The sequence below is a fragment of the Bombina bombina genome, chromosome 10 (assembly GCF_027579735.1).
Source record: "Bombina bombina isolate aBomBom1 chromosome 10, aBomBom1.pri, whole genome shotgun sequence".
Lineage (NCBI taxonomy): Eukaryota > Metazoa > Chordata > Amphibia > Anura > Bombinatoridae > Bombina > Bombina bombina.
In genome coordinates this window covers 92,848,767-92,875,571 of record NC_069508.1, presented here as the reverse complement: position 1 = coordinate 92,875,571, position 26,805 = coordinate 92,848,767, and the positions used below count along the sequence as shown (strand labels likewise).

Here is a 26,805-nt window from a genome sequence, read left to right as displayed (position 1 = left end):
TAATGCTAATGTAAAATAGATATAAATACCTATATATCTATAGGATATATAGCATAGCATAGGAGCCAGACCATTTTTGGTTCAGAACCTGGGTAGAACTTTCTGATTGCTGTCTAAATATAGCCACCAATCAACCAGCGCTACCCAGGTGCTGAACCAAAAATGGTCCGGCTTGTAAGCTTACATACAAATAAAGATAGCAAGAGAACGAAGAAAATGTAATAATAGGAGTAAAAAAGAAAGTTGCTTAAAATTGCATGCTGTCTGAATTTTGACTTGACTATTCCTTTAAACATTACAATCCAAAAGGCACTGAAAATCCATGCATTGAATTTGATATTATAAAAAGCGGGTTTTTTGGCTAGACAGCCTTTGTGTTAATAGCCATTAGACAAGAAGCCCCTGTCACTAGTATACACGTAATAAAATAAAACAAACTCTTTGCTCTTTTGTCCTTTCCCAACTTCCATATTTTGATACATGGAGGATATTGCGGGAGCACAATGTTATCTACAGTATATGGCACATTTGAAATATTTTTAAAAATGCATTACAAAGTAATAAGAGCTCTCAGGTGTTAGAATAATAAGAGGTCTCAGGTGTTAGAATAAATAAAAGGGCTGTGAAGGGCTTTACCAGAGATACACACACATACATGTCTAATTATGTATGTATGTATGTATGTATGTATGTATGTATGTATGTATGTATATATATATATATATATATATATATATATATATATATATATATATGTATGTATATATATATATATATATATATACTGAATCATCATTGTAATTTTATCTTTTGTACCCATGGACAGCACTGCGGAATTGTTGGCACTTTAAAAATAAAGTATAATATATATATATATATATATATATATATATATATATATATATATATATATATATATATATATATATATATATATATATATATAAAAACACACAGACATCCAAACCTGCAAAAACTAATTTCCGGGAGGTACCCCCACCCCTCGGGATCCCTCACCCCCCCAAAAAAAGAGGGATGAAAAAAAAAAATACTGCCAATATACAAATTTAGTGGACAGCTCTCAGGGAGCTCTCAGGGAGCTGCTATTTAAATGCGGGAGACTCCCGGACCTTCCGGGAGAGTTGGGATGTCTCTCTTCATCCTGTCGCAACCACCTACGCAATATCTCCAAAATTCATCCTTTCCTGAGTGCTTTTCTGAAACTACTAAACAACTAATCCACTCCCTGGTAATTTCCTGACTTGACTACTGTAATAACCTACTAACTGGCCTCCCTCTCTCCCGCCTCTCCCCTCTTCAACCCATCCTAAATGCCTCTGATAGACTAATCCACCTCTCCTGACGCTCTGTATCTGCTACACCTCTCACTCATCTCATTCACAGCACAATTAAATTCAAGATTCTTACCTTGACCTACAAAGCCCTTATCAACGCAGCCACCCCCCCTACCTATCCTCACTCATCAACAAATATACTCCAGCCCACCCCCTAACATCCAACAATGACCTGCCCCTTGCATCTTCTACCATCACCTCCTCCCATGCTAGACTTCTGGACTTCTCTCGTGCGGCACAAACTATCTGGAACGCACTTCCTCGAGCTGTCAGACTTTCACCTAACCTTTTCTCCTTTAAACGCTTCCTAAACACTTTTTTGTTCAGGAAAGCCCATCTCCAAATCAGTAACAAGTGAATTCCACTTGCCTAATAGCTGCCCTCATCTAACTCCATACTAACATCATTCCCACCTTTGCAGCCCCCACCTCCTGTTTCTCACCCTCCTACCCATCTAGATTGTACGTTCCCACGGGAACAGGGCCCTCAATTCCCCCTGTATTTGTTCGTTTGTCAAATTTTGTCTGCTGTCTTTTATATTGTATTGCACTTTTATCTTTGTACCCATTGACAGCGCTGCAGAATCTGTTGGCACTTTATAAATAAAGAATAATAATAATTATATATATATATATATGTGTGTGTGTGTCTGTGTGTGTACACATATTTATTTATATGTGTATATGTGTATTTAAAGACATACAGATTATCTACTTAGTAGATAAGGTTGAAAAAACCTATACAAATCTTAATATACTTACAAAAAGCTCAAATTGAGTTTAGATTAATCCCTTTTAAAAAGGTGACCCATTTAACACAAACAAACATATCCCTGAATTCTGTTTCTAGCCAGAATTGTATCCTAAATTGTGTCTAAGGTATTTGCATTAAATTGTGTCTAAGGTATTTGCATTTACTACCTCATTAGGTAATTAGTTCCACAATTTGATTGCTCTTACAGTGAAAAAACATTTTTGTTGCAGGATATTAAATCTCTTTTCCTCCAGCCTTAATTTGTGACCTCTTGTCACAAACAATTTTCTTGGAATACACAGAACTTCTGCCATCTCTGTATATGAGCCTTGAATATATTTCTATAAAGTAATCATTTCACCTCTCAAGCGTGCATTGCAGTCCTTTGCAGTCAAGTAGCTGAAAACATAAAAAATGCAGGTTCAGCACCTGGCTGCTTTTCAAATAAAGATAGCAAGAGAACAAAGACAAATTGATAATAGGAGTAAATTAGAAAGTTGCTTAAAATTGCATGCTCTATGTCAGTGGTCTCAAAGTACAGGCCCTAGGGCCAAATGTGGCCCTCAAGATAGTTTAATCTGGCCCTCCCTTGTTTATTAGGTAAATTATTCATTTGGCCCCATCAATTTTAGGGTTCTAAGAGGTGTAACAAGTTGATGTTCTATATAGGCACCCACAAGATAAATATAAAGACAAGCATGCATTGTCCAGTGTAGACCACCAGAGGGAAAAATAAGTTTATGGTACAATATCCCTTTAACAAATAACATAATTCCTTTATAAATTAATTTATCAGGTAAGTTCTTACATAAATTATGTTTTCTTTCATGTAATTGGCAAGAGTCCATGAGCTAGTGACGTATGGGATAGTAATACCCAAGATGTGGAACTCCACAGAAGAGTCACTAGAGAGGGAGGGATAAAATAAAAACAGCCATTTTCCGCTGAAAAATTAAATCCACAACCAAAAGAATAAGTTTTTCTTATAATTGAAAAAAACAAACAAAAACAAAACATAAGCAGATGAATCAAACTGAAACAGCTGCCTGAAGAACTTTTCTACCAAAAACTGCTTTCGAAGAGGCAAATACATCAAAACGGTAGAATTTAGTAAATGTATGCAAAGAAGACCAAGTCGCTGCTTTGCAAATCTGATCAACTGAAGCTTCATTCTTAAAAGCCCACTAAGTGGAGACTGATCTAGTAGAATGAGCTGTGATTCTCTGAGACAGGGCCTGACCCGACTCCACATAAGCCTTATGAATCAAAAGCTTTAACCAAGATGCCAAGGAAATAGCAGAAGCTTTTTGACTTTTCCTAGAACCAGAAAAGACAACAAATAGACTAGAAGTCTCCCTGAATTCTTTAGTAGCTTCAACATATTATTTCAAAGCTCTTACAACATCCAGAGAATGTAAGGATTTCTCCAAAGAATTCTTAGGATTAGGACACAAAGAGGGGACAACAATTTCCCTATTAATGTTGTTAGAATTCACAACTTTAGGTAAAAATTTAAATGAAGTCCGCAAAACTGCCTTATCTTGATGAAAAATCAGAAAAGGTGACTCACAAGAAAGAGCTGATAATTCAGAAACTCTTCTAGCAGAAGAGATAGCCAAAAGGAACAACATTTTCCAAGAAAGTAGTTTAATATCCAAAGAATGCATATGTTCAAAAGGAGGAGCCTGTAAAGCTCTCAAGATCAAATTAAGACTCCAAGGAGGAGAGATTGATTTAATGACAGGCTTAATACGAACCAAAGCCTGAACAAAAAACAGTGAATATCAGGAAGTTTAGCAATCCTTCTGTGAAATAAAACAGAAAGAGCAGAGATTTGTCCCTTCAAGGAACTTGCAGACAAACCTTTATCCAAACCATCCTGAAGAAACTGTAAAATTCTAGGAATTCTAAAAGAATGCCAGGAGATTTTATGAAAAGAACTCCATGAACTATAAGTCTTCCAAACTCGATAATAAATCTTCCTAGAAACAGATTTACGAGCCTGTAACAAAGTATCAATCACTGAGTCAGAGAAACCTCTATGACTAAGCACTAAGCGTTCAATTTCCATACCTTCAAATTTAATGATTTGAGATCCTGATGTAAAAAACGGTCCTTGAGACAGAAGATCTGGTCTTAAAGGAAGTGGCCAAGGTTGACAACTGCACATCCGGAAAAGGTCTGCATACCAAAACCTGTGAGGCCCTGCTGGTGCTACCAGAAACATAAGCAAATATTCCATGATGATCTTGGAGATCACTTTTGGAAGAAGAACTAGAGGCGGGAAGATATAAGCAGGTTGGTAAAACCAAGGAACTGCTAACGCATCCACTGACTCCGCATGAGGATCCCTGGACCTGGACAGGTACCTGGGAAGTTTCTTGTTCAGATGAGAAGTCATCAAATCTATTTCTGGAAGACCCCACATCTGAACAATCTGAAAAAACACATCTGGATGGAGTGACCACTCCCCCGGATGTAAAGTCTGACAGCTGAGATAATCCGCTTGCCAATTGTCTACACCTGGGATATGTACCGCAGAAATTAGACAAGAGCTGGATTCCGCCCAAGCAAGTATCCAAGATACTTCTTTCATAGCTAGGGGACTGCGAGTCCCACCCTGATGATTGACATATGCCACAGTTGTGACATTGTCTGTCTTAAAACAAATGAATGGTTCTCTCTTCAATAGAGGCCAAACCTGAAGAGCCCTGAAAATAGCACGGAGTTCTAAAATATTGATTGGTAACCTCGCCTCTTGAGATTTCCAAACCCTTTGTGCTGTCAGAGATCCCCAGACAGCTCCCCAACCTGAAAGACTTGCATCTGTTGTGATTACAGTTCAGGTTAGACGAACAAAGGAGGCCCCTTGAACTATACAGTGGGAGATGGAGAGTCCTAAAAAATGACTTCAGGGAGTTAGGTAGCAAGCTTAAAGCAAGGACCTCCAAAGTAATATTTTCTGAGATATTACCAGTGCCGTGTGTTAACTCAGTAAGGCAGAAGGAGCTAAGGTCTGTTAATTCATGGCTAAAAACATGGTGTAAAAATGAGGGGTTTGACTTTTTAGAACACTGGGCTGATTTTTCACTAGGGTACAAATTGTACAGTAAGGATGGATTGCATCTGAATGACATGGGTGCAGGTGTGTTGGGGGAAAGGATGGTAGCACGTTTAGAGAACCTTTTAAACTAGGCAAAGGGGGGGAGGGTCAATTAGAACAAAATAGAACAGAGAGATCAGTGTCTGAATATGTCACTCCCTTAATATCTCAAGGAAGGGATGACTTAAGAAATGTCACATTAGAAAGTATAGAGGAAAGTACACCAAGTAGCAGCAGAAAGCACATGAAAATTAAATGTATGACAACAAATGCAAGAAGCATGACAGGTAAAATGGGGGAGCTGACGCTCTTAGTTGCAGAAGAGGACTATGATGTTATCAGTATAACTGAAACTTGGTGGGATGATTCACATGACTGGGCAGTTAACTTAGAGGGGTATACATTATTTAGGAGGGACAGGAATAATAAAAGGGGTGGAGGGATCTGCATGTATATTAAACCTGACCTTAAACCTACAATAAGGGAAGATATTTATGATACAAGTGACAATGTAGAGACCCTGTGGGTTGAAATAAAGAGTGGGGGGAAAAATCCTAAAAAAAATATTACTAGGAACATGCTACAAGCCTCCCAACATTAGTGACCCGGAGGAAACTCAACTACTTATCCAAATAGGTAAGGCTGCTAATAACAGTGCTGTAATTATGGGAGATTTTAACTACCCTGATATAAACTGGGCCAATGAAACTAGTAATTCAGCTAAGGGGGATAGATTTTTAAATGTTCTCAGGGATAACTTCTTGTCACAATTAATAGAGGAGCCAACTAGGAGTAAAGCTATATTGGATTTAGTGCTATCAAACAATACAGATATATTATCAAACATAGAAGTTAAAGAACATTTGGGTAACAGTGATCATAACATGGTCACATTTGAAATCTCTTTTCATATGCAGTGTTTTAAAGGCTTAACTAAGACTTTTAATTTCAAGAAAGCAAAATTCAACGATTTAAGGAAATCATTAAATAATATAAATTGGGACAATGTATTTTCTAATAAAAATACAGAGGATAAATGGATAATATTTAAAAATTTGTTAAATAAATATACATATCAATACATACCATATGGTTATAAAAATAAAAATAAAAAAACTAAGCCGTTATGGCTAAATAAAAATGTGTTAAAAGAAATTAGGAAAAAACGTAGGGCATTTAAATTATTAAAAGAAAATAGTACAGACTCAGCATACAATATTTATAAGGAATGTAACAAAGCATGCAAAAAAGCAATCAAATTAGCCAAAATTGAAAATTAAAAATGAATTGCCAAGGATTCTAAGTCTAACCCTAAAAGGTTCTTTAAGTACATAAATAGCAAAAAATCTAAGAAGGATAATATAGGTACATTAAAATGTGTGGAGGGTAGCATGATAAATAATGACAGGGAGAAGGCGGAGGTACAAAACCAGTTTTTTTCTTCAGTATACACAAGAGAGGAACCATTGAATGATACTTTGGAACAGAATAGAACATGCCAGTCCATACCACTAACTGGGTTTTGTTTAGAGGATATCAGGAAAAAACTAAAAAATATTAAGGTAAATAAAACTCCAGGCCCAGATGGAATACACCCAAGGGTGTTAAGTGAACTTAGCACTGTTATAGACAAACCTTTACTCTTAATTTTTCAAGACTCATTATCCTCAGGCATGGTACCCCAGGATTGGTGTAAAGCTGATGTGGTGCCACTCTTCAAAAAGGGAAGCAGGAATGATCCAGGAAGCTATAGACCAGTTAGTCTGACATCAATAGTGGGGAAGATATTTGAAGGGATTATAAGGGATTATATTGATGAGCATATTCGTGTAAACAAGATTATGAGTTCTAATCAGCATGGCTTTAGGAGAAATAGATCATGTCAAACTAATCTAATTAGATTCTACGAGGAAATAAGTAAAAATATAGATAAAGGGGAATCAGTTGATGTGATATACTTAGATTTTGCAAAGGCATTTGATACAGTGCCACATCAGAGATTAATGCACAAAATTAAGGGACTGGGAATAGTTGAAAATTTTAGCTCATGGATAAATAACTGGATAAAAGATAGGGAGCAACGAGTAGCAGTAAATGGATCATACTCAGATTGGACAAAGGTAATCAGTGGCGTCCCCCAGGGATCAGTACTGGGCCCTGTTCTTTTTAATATTTTTATAAATGACTTGGAGCAAGGATTAAATAGCGACATCTCTATTTTTGCAGATGATACTAAGTTAAGTAAGGTCATTAGGTCAGAGCAGGATGAACTCTCTTTGCAAAGGGATTTGCTAAAATTAGAACTATGGGCAAGTGAATGGAAAATGAGATTTAATACGGAAAAATGTAAGGTTCTACATTTTGGAAGTAAAAATAAGCAGGCTATGTATTTTTTAAATGGGACAAGACTTAGCCAAACACAGGAGGAAAGGGATTTGGGAGTAGTAATAGATAACAAGCTAAAGATGAGTGCACAATGCAGGGCAGCGGCTTCAAAGGCTAATAAGATACTAGCATGTATTAAAAGAGGCATTGATTCAAGGGAGGAAAGCATAATTCTGTCATTATATAAAGCCCTGGTAAGACCTCACCTTGAGTTTGGAGTGCAGTTCTGGGGACCGATTGCTAAAAAAGATATTGCAGAACTAGAAAAAGTTCAGAGAAGGGCCACAAAGCTAATAAGGGGATTGGAGAAATTAACCTATGAGGAGAGGCTAGCCAAACTGGGTCTGTTCTCTTTAGAAAAAAGGCGCTTGAGAGGTGACATGATTACTTTATATAAATATATTCAAGGCCCATATACAGAGATGGCAGAAGCTCTTTTTATTCCAAGAAAATTGGTTCTGACAAGAGGTCATAATTTAAGGTTGGAGGAAAGGAGATTTAATCTCCTGTAACGGAAACGTTTTTTCACTGTAAGAGCAATAAAATTGTGGAACTCATTACCAAAGGAGGTAGTGAATGCCAATACCATAGATACATTTAAAAATAGTCTGGATAAATTTCTGTATATAAACAAAATTCATGGATATGATTGCTAGTATTAAATGGGTCACATTTTAATGGGGTTATTTAAGCTTAACTGGAGCTTTTTGTAAGTATTTTAGATTTGTATAGGTTGAACTCGATGGACTTCAGTCTTTTTTCAACCTTATCTACTATGTTACTATGTTTATACGATGGTGGTCTAAGCACCAAGTCAGAGAGAGTCGAACATTGGGATTTAAGGATATTAATTGTGATATCTTTGTATAATCCCTACACCATTGATTCAGCATACAAAGCTGGAGAGGTCTCATATGAAAATGAGCAAAGGGGATTGCGTCCGATGCTGCAGTCATGAGACCTAAAACTTCCATGCACAAAGCCACTGAAGGGAATGACAGACTGAAGGTCCCGACAAGCTGAAACCAATTGTATTCATCTCTTGTCTGTTAGAGACAGAGTCATGGACACTGAATCTATCTGGAAACCTAAAAAGGTGACCCTTGTCTGAGAAATCAAGGAACTTTTTGGTAAATTGATCATCCAACCATGTCTTTGACGAAACAACACTAGTTGATTTGTGTGAGATTCTGCAGAATGTAAAGACTGAGCCAGTACCAAGGTATCGTCCAAATAAGGAAACACCGCAATACCCTGTTCTCTGAATACAGAGAGTAGGGCACCGAGAACCTTTGAAAAAATTCTTGGAGCTGTCGCTAGGCCAAATGGAAGAGCGACAAATTGGTAATGCTTATCTAGAAAAGATAATCTCAGAAACCGAAAGTGATCTGGATGAATCGGAATGTGAAGATATGCATCCTGTAAGTCTATTGTGGACATATAATGACCTTGCTGAACAAAAGGCAGAATAGTCCTTATAGTCACCATTTTGAAAGTTGGCACTCTTACAAAACAGTTCATAATTTTCAGATCCAGAAATGGCCTGAATGAATTTTCTTTCTTTGGGATAATGAATAGATGTGAATAAAACCCCCAACCCTGTTCCTGAAACGGAACTGGTATAATTACCCCTAAAAGCTCTAGATTTGAAACACACTTCAGAAAAGCCTGAGCCTTCACTGGATTTGCTGGAACGAGTGAGAGAAAAAAAATCTTCTCACAGGAGGTCTTATTCTGAATCCTATTCGATACCCTTGAGAGACAATGCTCTGAATCCAATGATTTTAGACATAATCTGCCCAAATGTTCTGGAAAAAAATGTAATCTGCCCCCCACCAGCTGAACTGGAATGAGGGCCGCACCATCATGCAGACTTGGGGGCTGGCTTTGGTTTCTTAAAAGGCGGCTTGGATTTATTCCAACATGAAGAAGGCTTCCAATTGGAACCAGATTCCTTGGGGGAAGGATTTGGTTTCTGTTCCTTATTCTTTCGAAAAGAACGAAAACGATTAGAAGCTTTAGATTTACCTTTAGATCTTCTATCCTGAGGTAAAAAAAAAACTCCCTTCCCCCCAGTGACAGTTGAAATAATGGAATTCAACTGAGAACCAAATAAATTGTTACCTTGGAAAGAAAGAGATAGTATTCTAGACTTAGATACCATGTCAGCATTCCAATATTTGAGCCACAAAGCTCTTCTAGCTAAAATAGCTAAAGACATAGATTTAACATCAATTTTGATGATATCAAAAATAGCATCACAGATAAAATGATTAGCATGTTGAAGTAAGCGAACAATGCTCGAAAAATCAGAATCTGTTTCCTGTTGCGCTAAGCTTTCCAACCAGAAGGTTGATGCTGCTGCAATATCAGCTATAGAAATTGCAGGCCTGAGAAGATAGACAGAAAATAAATAAGCTTTCCTTAGATAAGATTCAAGTTTCCTATCTAAAGGATCCTTAAAGGAATTACTATCTTCCATAGGGATAGTAGTACGTTTGGCAAGAGTAGAAATAGCCCCATCAACTTTGGGGACTTTTTCCCCAAAACTCCAATCTAGCTGCTGGCAAAGGATATAACTTTTTAAACCTAGAAGAAGGAATAAAAGAAGTACCAGGCCTATTCCATTCCTTTGAAATCATATCAGAAATAGCATCAGGAACTGGAAAAACCTCTGGAGTAACCACAGGAGGTTTATAAACAGAATTTAAACGTTTACTGGTTTTAATATCAAGAGAACTAGTTTCCTCAATATCCAAAGTAATTAACACTTCTTTCAACAAGGAACAAATATACTGCATCTTAAAGAGATAAGTAGATTTGTCAGTGTCAATATCTGAGGTAGGATCTTCTAAATCAGATAGATCCTCATCAGAGGAGGATAATTCAGTATGTTTTCGGTCATTTGAAAATTTATCATCTTTATGAGAAGTTTTAAAAGACCTTTTACGTTTATTAGAAGGCAGAATGGCAGACAAAGCCTTCTGAATCGCATCAGCAATAAAATCTTTTATATTCACAGGGATATCATGTACATTAGATGTTGAAGGAACAACAGGCATTGTACTAGTACTGATGGATACATTATCTACATGTAAAAGTTTATCATGACAACTGATACATACTATAGCTGGAGATATAATCTCTGCTAACTTACAACAGATACACTTATCTTTTGGTAGAACTGTTATCAGGCAGCAGGAATCCAACAGTGGTTTCTGAGACAGGATCAGATTGAGACATCTTGCAAATGTAAGAGGAAAAAAACAACATACAAAGCAAAATTATAAATTTCCTTATATGGCAGTTTCAGGAATGAGAAAAAAAGCAAACAGCATAGCCCTCTGAGCATAGAAAAAAAGCAAGAGGCATATAGGAAGTGGGGTAATAAAATTATTTGGCGCCAAGTATGACGCGCAACGCAAAATGAAATTTTTTAACGCTAACAACATCCGGAAATGACGCAACTCGCGTCATAGCAGACGCAACCTTGTGCAAAAAACCTGGCAAAAAATAACTTCCTAAATATGTTTTCCAAATTTTGAAACTGATAGTCTGCAAAGGGAAATATACATAAACCTGACTCATTGCAAATATAAGTACAATACTTATATTTAGAACTTTACATTAATAGATAAAGTGCCAAACCATAGCTGAGAGTGTCTTTAAGAAATAAAAACATACTTACCGAAAGACACCCATCCACATATAGCAGATAGCCAAACCAGTACTGAAACAGTTATCAGTAGAGGTAATGGAATATGAGAGTATATTGTCGATCTGAAAAGGGAGGTAGGAGATGAATCTCTATGACCGATAACAGAGAACCTATGAAAAGATTTCCCGCAAGGAAAACCATAGAATTCAATAGGTGATACTCCCTTCACGTCCCTCTGACATTCACTGTACTCTGAGAGGAATCGGGCTTCAAAATGCTAAGAAGCGCATATCACAGAAGAAAATCAAGCAGAAACTCACTTCACCACCTCTATAGGAGGCAAAGTTTGTAAAAATTGAATTGTGGGCGTGGTGAGGGGTGTATTTATAATCATTTTGAGTTTTGGGAAACTTTGCCCCTCCTGGTAGGATTGTATATCCCATACGTCACTAGCTCATGGACTCTTGCCAATTACAAGAAATATATATAGCTAAGCAATAGTGCAGTAAAAAATAGTCTAATTGCATAATCTTCTCATTTCAGCTTTATGGCTAAGCTCCTTTTTTTGTACATAAGGCAGTGAACTAAAGCCAGTTTACAGATTTATAACCCACTCTGGACCTTTGTAAATATACATGTTATAATCTTATTATCAATTATTTGTAGAGCGCCAATAGATTCCGTAGCACTATACAGCCATGATATGCAAGGTAACATTTACAGGGAACAAGTGGGTAGAGGGTCCTGCCGAGAATTGCACGATTGTAGTCTGCTCTTATGATGGTGATCTACTAACAGCTGAGCTCTTAGGCTTACATGCTAAGGGGGTTAAAGGGGATAACAAAGGAGGAGAGGAACTGGGGTTAGGAAAGGTTAGTGTAGGTTGTATGCATCCCTGAACAGTAGAGCATTTAGGGAACACTTGAAACTTTCAAAACTAGAGGAGAGTCTTGTGGAGCGAGGCAGAGAGTTCCTCAAGATAGGGGCCAGTCTGTAGAAGTCCTGTAGACGGGAGCTTGAGGAGGTAACAATAGAGGAGGAGAGGAGGAGGTTGCGAGCAGAGTGAAGGGGATGGGAGGGAGAGTATCGGGAGACAAGGTCTGAGATATAGAGTATGGTTGCACCGATACTGATACTTGTATCGGTACTGATACCAAGTATTTGCATAAGAACTTGTACTCATGCAAATGCACCGATACTTAAACCGATACCTCCACTTTCTACCCATATGCTATCTTGTGGCGTTTTTTTAAACTGCATGTTCCCATTTCATTTTAAGCTGGAGTGGAGACTAAACTAAAAATTGTTTACTACTGTTCTGCCAATACAAATTGCTGTTATTTGTATTATTGTAGGAGAGATTACTTTACCTCATTCAGACAAACCCCGGAAGTACTGGGCAGTTACTAAACTGAGATTTCCAGCTCTGGCTAAAATTTCCCAAAAATATCTTTCTGCCCTATGCAGTAGTGTGGAAAGTGAAAGACTGTTCAAATTAGAGTCGAACCTCCTTACTGATAGCAAAAACAGACATAGCTGAACATGCAGAGATACTTCTGTTCTGTTCTTTAAAAAAGAACTTGCCACTAACTTTTGTAAAATTAATCTAATGCTAGATTGCCTGTTATACTGCTAGTTCTCATCTTGCACAATTATGTTCAAAACACACTGTACTCTGAGGAACATCCAAATATTCGGTAGAATGCACATGTCCCATTTTTCTCAAAGGGGTTTACTGGGACACTCCTTCCACAGTATTTTTTCAGAATTAAATTATATTACTTTGTATTAAATACAAATGTCAGATTAAAGTTATATAACAGCCCTACAGCCCAATTGCATCACCCCTTTAAATTGTAGCTTTCCAGCTCAAGCTGCTGTAGTACTTATCTTATATAATTGCAGGAAGAGTATTCATAGGAAAAATTAAGTTAATTCCAATGAAAACTGATCCTGCAATTATTGGACAATATTTAGATTACATTTGATTGGTAAGCTTTACCAATGCTCTGTTCACATTTCCAACTCCATAGACTTTAATGGAAAATGACATGTAATGAGAACATTGGTAAAGCTTACCAGTCAAATGTAATGTAGGCCATAGTGTTGTTCCCCATGATTAAACAGTGCACTGTTATATTTTTTACTGTATTGCACTTTTGGTTGGTTGTGATTTTATATTTTTTATTTATTGGTATTATTAATATATTTTATTGTAATATGTTTATTTAAAAACATGTTCTGTGAACTTTGTGACAAATAAAAATGTTTTATTATTCCATAATGTCTTTTGAGTTACAGTTCTTCATAATTATAAAGAAGGAATCTTAAATAATTAGTCTGTATTGTGCTTGGTAAACTGTCACATGACATTAAAAAAAGTATCTGTAATTGGTATTGGCGAGTATTTGAAAACAAGTATTGGTACTTGTACTCAGTCTTAAAAAAATGGTATCGGTGCAACCCTAATATAGATGGGAGAAGTGTTATTAAGGGTCTTGTATGTCAGAGTTAGAATTTTGTATTTAATTCTGGAGGTTAGAGGAAACCAGTAAAGAAATTGGCAGAGTGTAAAGAAGATGAGTCTGGCAGAGGCGTTCATTATGGATTGTAAAGGAGCTAGACAGCAACTAGAGAGACAAGAGAGGATGGAGTTGCAGTAGTCTAGGCAGGATAGGATAAGAGAGAGTGGATTAAAATCTTAGTTGTGTCTTGTGTAAAGAAAAGTCAAATTTTAGACGTGTTTAAAGGTACATGAAACCCAAAATTTTTCTTTCATGATTCAGATAGAGAATGCAATTTTAAACAACTTTCTAATTTACTTCTATTATCTAATCTTTTTCATTCTTTTGGTATCATTTGTTGAAGGAGCAGCAATGCACTACTAGTTTCTAACTGAACACATGTGTGAGCCACTCACATTCAATATATTTATGCAGCCACCAATCAACGGCTAGAACCTAGTTTCTCTGCTGCTCATGAACTTGCCTACATAAACCTTTCAGCAAATGATAACAAGAGAAGGAAGCAAATTAAATAATAGAAGTAAATTGGAAAGTTGTTTAAAATTGTATTCTCTATCTGAATCATGAAAGAAAAATCTTGGGTTTCATGTCCCTTTAAGGTGGAAGCGGCAGGAACTGGCAAAAACTTAATGTGAGGAGTGAAAGAAAGATCAGAGTCAAGTGCAACCCCAAGACATCAGGCATGCGGAGTAGGGGTAAAGATGTTATTGACAGCTATAGAAAAATTGGGGGTGGAGATTTTGGAAGAAGGGGGGAAAATAAGGAGCTCATGTTTGGAGAGATTTAGCTTAAAGGGATAGTCTAGTCAAAATTAAACGTTCATGATTCAGATAGAGCATGCAATTTTAAGCAACTTTTTAATTTACTCCTATTATCAATTTTTCTTCGTTTTATTGCTATCTTTTTTTGAAAAAGCAAGAATGTAAGGTTAGGAGCCAGTCCATTTTTTGTTCAGAACCTGGGTAGCGCTTGCTGATTGGTGTCTAAATGTAGCCACCGATCAGCAAGCACTACCCAGAGTGTTGGAGGCGAAATCCAGATTGCAGTGGATCAAAGATGGAGTTTAATAAAAGGAAATGTGACAGACATGCATATACTAGCTTTTCAAGAAGTTTTAAAGCAAGTGGGAGTAGAGAAATAGGGTGGTAGTTGGATGGGGAGGTTGGATCGAAAGGTTTTTTGGGGATAGGTGTGGCCAGTGCATACTTTAAAGATGATACATACAGGTGCTGAGGGAGAGGTTGAAAAAGTGTGAGAATATAGGGGTAAGGGTAATAGAAAGGGAGGCGAGTAGCTTTAAGGGGATAGGATCGAGGGGACAGGTAGTGAGGTGAAAGGACAGTATAAGGGCAGAAAGTTCTTCCTTAATAATAGAAAGGGCTGAATGTATGGCTATGTGGATTTTGGATGATTAGGAGTTTTGGAGGGGGTTGGAGACTGGTAGTATGTTGAGAGATTATTTAGTTTCTGATAGAATCAATTTTGTTTTTGAAATGGCTGGCAAAATCTTGAGCTGAGAAAGAATTCGTAATAGGAAGTGGGGGTAGGCGGAAAAGAGTATTGGAAGTGGAGAACAGATGTTTTAGGTTTGAAGAGAGAGTAGATACACGAGTAGAGACGTAATCTTGCTTAGGTCAGAATAGTAGGAGTTCAAGATGAACTTGTAGTGAAGAAAGTCAGCTGAACTTCTTTAGTCTTTATTTAAATGTAGAGGGTTTACCCTTGATTTGGTCAGCTGAACTTAAAGGGACACTATACCCAAATTTTTTCTTTCGTGATTCATACTGAGCATGAAATTTTAAGCAACTTTCTAATTTACTCCTATTATCAAATTTTCTTCATTCTCTTGGTATCTTTATTTGAAATGCATGAATGTAAGTTTAGATGCCGGCCTATTTTGGTGAACAACCTGGGTTGTCCTTGCTGATTGGTGGATAAATTCATCCACCAATAAAAAAGTGCTGTCCAGTGTTCTGAAACCAAAAAAAGCTTAGATGCCTTCTTTTTCAAATAAAGATAGCAAGAGAATTAAGAAAAATTGATAATAGGAGCAAATTAGAAAGTTGCTTAAAATTGCATGCTCTTTCTGAATTACGAAAGAAACAATTTGGGTTCAGTGTCCCTTTAAGTATTTTATTTGTATGTTATATAGAAAATTTTAGTTGCTATCCCTTTTTTTATGTAGGAGGAACTGAAGTCAGGTTATTGGACTCCTTGTTTGATGTTTCTCAAAGATATATATATATAGACTGAGATATAAGTTTGGTAAAGAATTGGATAACTAATGTCATATTGAAATCCTGTTAGTATTCGTGTATTACATTGCCATGCCAACTGATACAAATAAGTTAAAAAAACAAAATAAAACACTAATAAAGTATTTATTTCCACAAAACAAGTCAGAATTATTCAGAGCCATCTCTCAGCCAATTTCATTAAAGGGATAGAAAGGTAAAAAAATCAAATGCACAATTTTAAAATATAAGCAGTTTTCAATATACTTCCATTAAGAAAAATGATTCTAGTAATAGTTATTACTGCTTTTCAGCGGCATACACACATATGCTGTAAAAAGGGCCGTGCACAAACACCTCAGCTTTTCAGAGAGTAAGCAGTGGTTTGTATAACACGAATTAAAGGGACATAAAACCCAAATTGTTTATTTCATGATTTAGAAAGAGCGTGTAATTTTAAACAACTTTCTAATTTACTTCTATTATCTCATATGCTACATTTTCTTGATGTCCTTTGCTGAAAATCTAGATAGGCTCAGTACTTGCTGATTGGTGGCTGCACATAGATGCCTTGTCTGATTGGCTCACCCATGTGCATTGCTATTTCTTCAACAAAGGATATCTAACGAATGAAGCAAATTAGATAATAAAAGTAAACAGGAATGTTGTTTAAAATTGTATTCTCTATCTGAATCCCGAAAAAAACATTTTGGGTTTAGTGTCCCTTTAAGTCTTCACAGACACAATACACACCACTACCAGCTCTATGTGCATGGATCCTCCCAGCATATGTGCATATGCTGCTGAAAATATTAATAACTTTTACTAAAAGCATTTTTGCTATTAAAAGTATTTTGCAAAGATTATTATTTTTAAAATTTAAATTCACCCAAGCACATTTCAATTGTGACCTTTCTATCCTTTAAATTTGTTGAGCAGATTTTGCTGTATCTGTGTCTAAACAAATCTATCTCTTTCCATTCACACAGAATCCAAAACATACTGAAATTTACTTAAAATCTGCTAAATTTATAGTGATTTTGTATGACAAAAAAAAACAACTGGCAGATTTTAGTCAAAAGACTAAAGTACAAGATCTCTATATTATTTGTATAGTTAAAAGACATTATTTTACTATAACATTTATAGTGAACTGAAAACAAATTATGGTAATTTTTTTAGCATTTATTTGCTCAGGAGGATATAGTAAAAAAAAGTATTTGCCTTTATTTGCTCAAGAGGAAATAGTGGAGAAAGATATTGTGGAATAAGCGTCTTAGATTTTCCATAGCTTTATCCCACAGAAAAAAACAGTCCATTACATTTCAGAACACCTCTGGGCACATAGATACATGAATATTGTTGGTATAATGTACAAATAAAAGCCAACATTGTTGCCTGATTACATTAGCAGTAGTCTAAAGAACGTGGAGGTTGGATTATTCTATGAGGAGGACTATATATTACATTGGGTACAATATTGTGGTGAATAAGCTACATAAAATAGGAATTTGGTGTACCTAGTTGGTACAATGTACAACAAATTACCAACATTGTTACCAGATTAAATTAGCAGTAGTCTAAAGAACATGGAGGTTGAGTTATTCTATAAGGACTATACATTTCGTTGGGTACAATATCTCCTGATTGTGGTGAAAAAGCTACATAAAATAGGATAGAATGTGAAGTATCTAGTTACTTTGAACTTATATACTGTAGTGATGCAATACGGAACTATTGGACAATAAACAGCCGCAGAGGACTACAATGTCAAGCGTTGCAGCTCTGTCTTTGGAGGTTAAGAGTTACCTGCAGGAGATCCCGACCTCGGTCCCCGGTGTAAAATGCTGCACCAGGCGGCAGCTGCTTCGCTTTATTATCGCCGCACTCTGCAGTTCAGATGGTTTTGCATCTTCTGCTGAAAGACGCGCATCACGTGATCTAGGTCCTGCTGGCAAGATACATGCTGGACCAGCAAGGGGGCGTTACCTGCAAGTCTATTGGCTGCTGCACCGGGCAACTTAAGAACCGCCCCGCCCTAATACTAGTAGAGGTGACTTTATGGAAACACAACCGCGTGTGTCCATTGGTCAGTGAGATTGACTACTGTACTACCTATGTTTCCCTTAGCAACCATATGGTTCCCAAGACGCGGTGTGTGTGTAAGGCCTTGGACGAGTTATCATAGTGCTCATCGCACCGAAAACCGGATCTATACCGAGCAAGGGACAAGCTGTGAGTCTGTTATTTGTTAAATAAAGCAGCTGGCAGCTTTGTAAATATATATTTGGCCTCTGCACTTCTGTATAAATAGGGATCCATTGTAATAGGTACAAACACTGAATCAAACTTCCTGTAATAAATGTGTTTTTAATGCCCAGTACTGTTTGTTGTCATTATTAATCTTAAAACATGGTAGCAAATATATTTATTTCAAAGGCCTACAAACTATTTTACTCTATTGCAGGATTTAAAGCAAATCAAAACACATGAAGTTGGTTTCAACAGCAATTTAGGTAGGTACCTCACTAATGAACAAAGCCTGATTAGCAAATAAACTAAAATAAAGTATGTCATCATTATTTCACACGTTTTGAAACAGAGAAAACATGTTATTTCAAATTATATTAGAATAAAACAAAATGTAAGTGGTTCAAATAAGCATGCAGCATATTTAAGTGAATGTAAATTTTGATGCTAAAGTGCCCTGTTTTTCAAACTTCGATTAAAAACAGGGGCACTTTAATTCATCAAAATTTACATTTCACTCCTGTTGAGAAAAAAAAAACTTACATTTTAAACTTCACAGCAGCTCCAGCTTCCTCCACCCATTTCAAAGCCTCTTCCTGGGTCTAAAATGAGGCATCCAGCTTCCTCCAATCACAGCGTTGAATCAGACACTGATTCCCCCAGGGGGGGGAGCTGTGATTGGAGGATGACCTATCAATCATTTCTGACATCGGAAATGGCTTGTGAGACCGGAGGAAGCTGCTGTGAAGTTTAAAAGGTAAGTATTTTTTCACAACAGGTGTGAAATGTAAATATTGATGAATTAAAGTGCCCCCCATGTTTTTAATCGAAGTTTTAAAAACCGGGCACTTTAGCATCACAATTTACATTCACTTTAAATAAACTAAATGCATAATTATATTATGTATATTTGTTTATAAGATCTCTTACTTGGATATGGTAAAGCAGAAACTGATATGATATATAATGTACAGGACATGTGCATTGAGTGTACTAGCAGGTTTATTTTAATATAACTACTAATTCATTCATTTACAGTGGGATCTTTACCATTTCTTATTTTAGACGTTTGTCTTACTATATATATATATTGTATGCTGATAAGTGTATAAAAGCTCAGCATGTGTTGGTCCTGTAAAATGCCACTGTGGTTTATGTTTTATCCTGGAGTGCTGCATTAATGCAATAGAAATGCTAATGAGACTATGTGTTTTTAATGTTAATGTCTTTACTTATTTACCCATTTAAGCTGAAGAGTCAATATACCACAACAAACATAATTAATTGATCCACTGTCTTTCTTCTACCCCCCAATCTGGTTATCACCAGCCAGAACTTGTACAATGATAAACTAATTTCTAGAACTGGCTGATCTAGAGTTTAGTATAGTTCAGGAACACTACTACTTATTATGGTGTAAGGATTTTTCACCCATCGTTTAAAACCGTGACGCTTATGTGTGAGTGTATGTGTGTGTATATATATATATATATGAGACATCCCAACCTGCAAAAACTCATTTCAGAGAGGTGGCTTCACCCGCTGCTGCGCCGCCACCCCCCCTTGTTATATACTGGACACCTTGAAACCCTAAATAAGATAGAGACTTATCATTAAAGTAGCTTCCCACTAAAGTCACATTTAAAAAAGTAGCTTCATTGCTCAACCACATACAACAAACCTATTTTTCCAGTGATCGTACGCTTGTTGAATGCTTAAGGAAGTGTAATTATGTGCAGTAAATAAGGTAGTATTTGTGTTTTATTTTATTAAAATCAGTGGGGGCCTTTTGGTTACTGATGCTTTGAGGGTTCTATAACGTCCCAGCAACTAAAGGCATTCCTTAAAGAAATACTTTTCCAGATTTGGGGCACATTGGATCATGGTACTTGGAGTTTCAGGGAGATTGCATTCCATTTGCTGGCATCAGGGAGCCACTATTACAATCAGGGAGACTTCCTGAACTTGAGGGAGAGTTGGGATGTCTGATATATATATACTGCAGGAAGACCAGTTGCCTGACCCCCAATCTGTCTGCAATGTGTCACACGTGAAATCAAATGATATTAACTCCGCCCACCACCACCACCACCATAAAGGCGTCTTTGGTAAAGATGCTTCACAGGAGGTGTCTGAGGGAGGACTTAGCCAAAATAGCTATGTATTTCACAGATGTGAGACCTAGAAAGGATCCAGCCACACTAGATAAACTTTTAGGTAGGATTGGTAGGGTAAAGTGGGGTGCACCCACGGGTGTCTTGGGCTCTAAACCAGGGAGCCAGGGCCTAATTTTAAAGTGACAGTGGCTACCTGGCCATTTGGTTTGTTTTAAACATTGCTTTATTTTTACTTGTTTAGAACCAAAGTTGGGAGCTTTTCAATGAAATATAGATTATTTTTTTTATGTAAACTTTTGCATTTTATTGTATAAGCTTATGTATATGTAAGAAAAATGTATACCTGACATTTGTTATTTTGGTATTTTTATTGAATTTCTCAGTTGAGTTCTGGGGCTTTTATATTGTGTCTCAAAATACATTTGGTGGTATTCACCTTGTATAAAAAGAGAAACACGTCATAACTGAAACAGTGTTATTGTTACTTTTATTACAGGAACATTTTTCTTTCTTTTATGATTCAGATAGCGTTGCCAGGTGTCCAGTATTTAACCGGACATTCCGGTATTTTAGCAGACAGTCCAGTAAAATCTATCTAAAAAATACTGGACACTCAAGTCAAAATTAAACTTTCATGATTCAGATAGAGCAGTAATTTTAAACAACTTTCCAATTTACTTCCATTAACAAAATGTGCAGAGTATTTTTATATTTACACTTTTTTAGTCACCAGCTCCTACTGAGCATGTGCAAGAATTCACAGAATATACAAATATGCATTTGTGATTGGCTGATGGATGTCACATGATACAGGGGGAGTGAAATTATACATAACTTAGAAATTTGTCAGAAAAAAATCTACTACTCATTTGAAGCTCAGACTAAGTGCTATTGCGTTGTCTTGTTATTGTGTATTTGTTGTTTATACATATATTCTGTATTTATTGGTCCTTTAAAAGGGACAGTCTAGTCAAAATTCAACTTTCATGATTCAGATAGGACATGCAATTTTAAACAACTTTCCAATTTGCTTTGTTCTCTTGGTATTCTTTGTTGAAAGCTAAACCTAGGTAGGCTCATATGCTAATTTTTAAGCGCTTGAAGGTCGCCTCTTATCTCAGTGCATTTTGACAGTTAGACAGTGCTAGTTCATGTGTGTCATATAGATAACATTGTGCTCACTCTTGTGAAGATATTCATGAGTCAGCACTGATTGGCTAAAATGCAAGTCTTTTTTTTTATTTTGCAAGTCTTATAAAAGAACTGAGATAAGGGGGTAGTCTGCAGAGGCTTAGGTACAAGGTAATCACAGAGGTAAAAAGTATATTAATATAACAGTGTTGGTTATGAAAAACTGGGGAATGGGTAATAAAGGGGTTATCTACTTTTTAAACTTTAAAGTCTCCTAAGTGTCAGGCAAATGTGAAAGGCCTCCTATGCCTTTATGCATTACAAATATGACCCAAAACTAAGCACATTTTCTATTATATGTGTTACAGGCACCCAGTGGGGTCTTAAATCATTGCTGCGTGTGTGCTCCTGGCAGTCACATAAATGTTTTGTATATGATCCTTTTATATAGCCCACCTAGAAGTGTTTTTGTAACACTCTATAATTTTGCTTATTTTTTTAATAACATTCTGCTGATTTTCAGATTCCTAACCAAGCCCCAAAGTATCAGATGTATACGCAAATTTACAGATTCCTGTGGCTCCTAATTGTGTAATATGTCTTTTCATATGCAGGGAAGGGGGGAGTGTCTGCTCTTTATGCTTTCCCAACCCCTTTCAGTGGGTGTCCCAGCCTAACCTCATCGACATTGCTAAACTGGGAGCTTCTAAGTAAGTTTTTAAAGGTTTTATACTGAATTTTTAGATCAGTATCTGTGCATATTCTTTTTTATAGTAGTGTCTATTACATGCAGTTATATGAACATTTTTGTATACTGTCCCTTTATATCACCACTGCTTACTGGCAAACAATGGAATAAAATGACTGCTTGTGATAAATATACATGGTGGATTTAAAGCATGGGGCCTAAGGTTGAGCTTTTGGGGGGTCATTGAGTGACCCCCACCTACCACCTTTACACAATCACCTACAGATTATCTGGTATTTTTATGGAGCACAGCTAACAACCCTAGATAGACCATACAACTTTCCAATGTATGCCTGTTATTAAATTTGCTTCATTCTCTTGGTATCCTTTGTTGAGGGAGCATCAATGTAGTGTTGAGGGCTAGCTGAACACATCTGGTGTGCCAATGCCAAGAGTGCATTGCAGCTTCTAAGTCTACCTAGGTATTGGGAGTAAATTATAAAATTGCATGCTCTGTATGAATCTTGAATGTTTCATTCTGACTTTAATGTCCCCTTAAGCTACAGTTTGTAGCACAATATTTTTTAGTTTTTTTAGAAGACTAAGGGCTAGATTATAAGTGGAGTACTAATTTTTCGCCCACCAAATTCGCCCGTTTATGGGCACACAATAAATAACCAGCCATTACAAGTGGCTGGTTATTACTTAAAATGTCCCCCATTTGCCCCCAAAATACAGTGTAGAGTTTTAAGGGGTTCAAGTTGGCGGGTGTGGGGTGTTAGACAAAAACAAAACACGCTGAAAAGTGCCTTAAATTGTGGCCTATAAGGAACTGTGTGTTTCCAGTAAATATATATGTGTATACTTATATACATATATATTTATGTGTTAATATGTGTATATACACATATAAACACATAAATATATATGTATATACTCATATAAACACATAAATATATACGTATATACTCATATAGACACATAAATATATATGTACTGTATATACTCATATAAACGCATACATATATATGTATATACACATATAAACACATAAATATATATGTATATACTCATATAAACACATAAATATATATGTATATGCACATATAAACACATAAATATATATGTATATACTCATATAAACACATAAATATATATGTATATACTCATATAAACACACACACAGATATATATATATATATATATATATATATATATATATTCATATAAACACATAAATATATATGTATATACTCATATAAACACATATATATATATATATATATGTATATACACATATAAACACATAAATTTATATGTATATACTCATATACATATATATTTAACCTTTGCTGCCCATCGCTGTGCGACTTACCCCCTTTGCTGCGCTAGGTTCTCATGCCGTGTCACATGGCATGAGAACGAGGCTCCCATTGGAGCCTATGGAAGCACGGTCTCCTGAGTGCAGAGCTTCCCAGCAATGTGAACGCGAGGTCGCATTCGCGTTGCGCTCAACTTGTAATACCAGCACACATAAGTGATATTTTGCGCTCCATTTGTAATCTGGCCCTACATTGTTATAGGAGCAGGGGACACGTTGATTACATAATTGCTTTACTAGTTATAACACAGTGCAGGGAATTTAAAATTACATTTACTATAGTCTCAGGAGCATGCACGTGTCTTAAGCAGCACTATACCGCAGGTGTTCTTTTTACAGTGTTTTTACCAATATTATACATATAGTTCTTATGACACCTGCAAGCTCATAGTTCTACCTAGATATGTTGTCATGGACAATAACTAAATTTCAACAAATGACACTGGGAGAAAGAGGTAAATTTGACAACAGAAGTAACTTGTTTGTACTTTTCAAATTGTATGCTCTGTCTGGATCATGAAAATGTAAAGGGATAGGAAACTCCATTATTTTCTTCCATGATTTGGATAGAACATACGTTTTTTTTTTTATCAAATTTGCTTCATTCTCTTGTTATCCATTGTTGAAGGGACAGCATTGCACTACTGGCAGCTAGATGAAAACATCTAGGTAGCCAATCACAAGAGACAAATGTGTGCAGGCACCAATCAATAGCTAGCTCCCACTAGTGTAGGATATGTGCATATTCTTTACCAACAAGGGATACCAAGAGAAAAACTGAAGTTAATTTAAAAGTGCCTTAAAATGACATACCGTGTCCCATATGCTAAATCACTTGAAAGTAATGCAGCATATGTGTAAAATGCCATCCTTAAAATCATACTAACTTCTCTATGTAAAAAAAGAAGATATTTTACCTCAAAAATGACTTCAGAGCACCAGAATACGTGCTCTGTGAGCAGTTATCATTTAACTTCTCTTTCGCTGTAATCTGTATGGTGAAAACAAAATTAGTCAGTCAGCATCATCTGTGTTTTACTGTGATCTTGTGAGAATTTACAGTAAACTGCTTTAAAGGACCATTAAAGGGACAGTCAACACCAGAATTTTTCTTGTTTAAAAAGAAAGATTATCCCTTTATTACCCATTCCCCAGTTTTGCATAACCAACACTGTTATAGAAATATACTTTTTACCTCTATGATTACCTTGTATCTAAGCCTCTGCAAACTGCCCCCTTATTTCAGTTCTTTTGACAGACTTTCATTTTAGCCAATCAGTGCTGTCTAGGAGCTTCACGTGCCTGAGCTCAATGTTATCTATATGAAACATGACAAAAAATGCATTCAGATTAGAGGCAGTCTTCAAGGTCTAAGAAATTAGCATATAAACCTCCTAGGTTTAGCTTTCAACTAAGAATACCAAGAGAACAAAGCAAAATTGGTGATAAAAGTAAATTGGAAAGTTGTTTAAAATTACATGCTCTATTTAAATCATGAAAGTTTTTTTTGGACTTGACTGTCCCTTTAAATTTGACATTTCCACAAGCATAAAATGTTTCACTATTGCAAGTGAAACATTATTGCAATATACATGTATTATTTATATTGCAGCCTTTTGTTGTAAAATACATCTAAATAATGTGTATGGAAATATAAGAACAGAAAAGCGCATCCTCGATTCAAGGTAAGAGTTATACAATCTTATTAGACCACATAATCATATGCACTTACTACAAGTACTGTATATAATAAAACCGCCTGTAAAATGAATACAGTCCGTATGCGGCTCCAGGCGGCTTTCCAGGCATTCAGCCCTGCTCGCAAATTTTTCCTAATCCTCCGCTCAAGGCAAGTCATTCTTAACAGTTCCTTTTATAAGTGGCACATCAGCTGTAGACCGACCTTGTCTACGCGTTTCGTCTGTCTTATGCAGACTTTTTCAAGACCTTCGGTTCGACTGTAATGAATGTGAGGATTCCCTTCCTTAAATACCTCTTGAGACTCCGCCTCTTCCTATTGCACTAAATGTTACATAATGTGACAACAAACACGCCCACTAGCTATGTGTTTCTAGTGCGTATTTTTATAACTCTGTGTCATCAATTTCCACCGTAAATTAATAAGTCCATATTTCATTTAAAAAGTCACTTTGTATACAAAGAGTAGATACCTAAGAACACACAATCAGACAGATCTCACACATGAATACCAAAGATCCTGTTTCTTAGACAAACGTGGAAGCCCTGTAAAGCAGTCACTCTGAATTACAATGTATTGTTCCGGTTTACTTAGCATTCTATGCTACTTTTCTGTGTCTATTATTGCACCTTATCCTTGCACAGCTCTGATTTTGCTGTAAATAATGTTTTTGTTTCACTTTCTCCCAGGGAGGCTTGGTTAATACTTTAAGTCAATTTATGCGAGCCTTTGTTTACTTTTCCTTGCCTCCCTAAGCTTCTATGGTGTCACATGTGTTTAAAAGGTGGATTATCAGTTTTACATTAAGAATCATGATAGGCAAATCATTCTTTGCAATAGTAACAAAGTTTAAAGGGACACTAAACCCACATTTTTTCTTTCATAATTCAGATAGAGCATGCAATTTTAAGCAACTTTCTAATTTACTCCTATTATCAATTTTCTCTTTGTTCTCTTGCTATCTTTATTTAAAAAGCAGGAATGTGATGCATAGGAGCTGTCGCATTTTTGGTTCAGATCCTAGGTTATGCTTGGTTATTGGTGGGTAAATGTAAGCCTCCAATAAGCAATCGCTATCCATGGTGCTGAACCTAAAATGGGCTGGTTGCTAAGATTTACATTCCTGCTTTTTAAATAAAGATAGCAAGAGAACGAAGAAAAATTGATAATAGGAGTAAATTAGAAAGTTGCTTAAAATCGCATGCTCTATCTGAATCATGAAAATAATAATTTTTGGTTCAGTGTCCCTTTAATCAGGGCTAAACCACCTTAAAGGGACAGTCAACACCAAAAATGCTATTGTTTAAAAAGATAGATAACGCTTTTACTACCCATTCCCCAGCTTTGCACAACCAACATGGTCATATTAATATACTTAAAGGGACACTAAACCCAATTTTTTTCTTTCATGATTCAGATAGAGCATGCAATTTTAAGCGACTTTCTATATTACTCCTATTATCAATTTTTCTTCATTCTCTTGCTATCTTTATTTGAAAAAGAAAGCATCTAAGCTAAGGTGCCAG

General features: G+C 36.2%; 1 protein-coding gene across 1 annotated transcript in view; it reads right to left on the bottom strand.

The window, feature by feature from the left end:
* The window catches only part of MCOLN3 (mucolipin TRP cation channel 3), a 253,553-nt gene extending 235,594 nt beyond the window's left edge, over window positions 1–17,959 (bottom strand). The window contains exon 1 of the mRNA XM_053693240.1: window positions 17,823–17,959. The gene's annotated coding sequence lies outside the window, so the exon portion shown is untranslated. The remainder of the gene's footprint in view (window positions 1–17,822) is intronic.
* Between the last annotated feature and the right edge of the window lie 8,846 nt (window positions 17,960–26,805).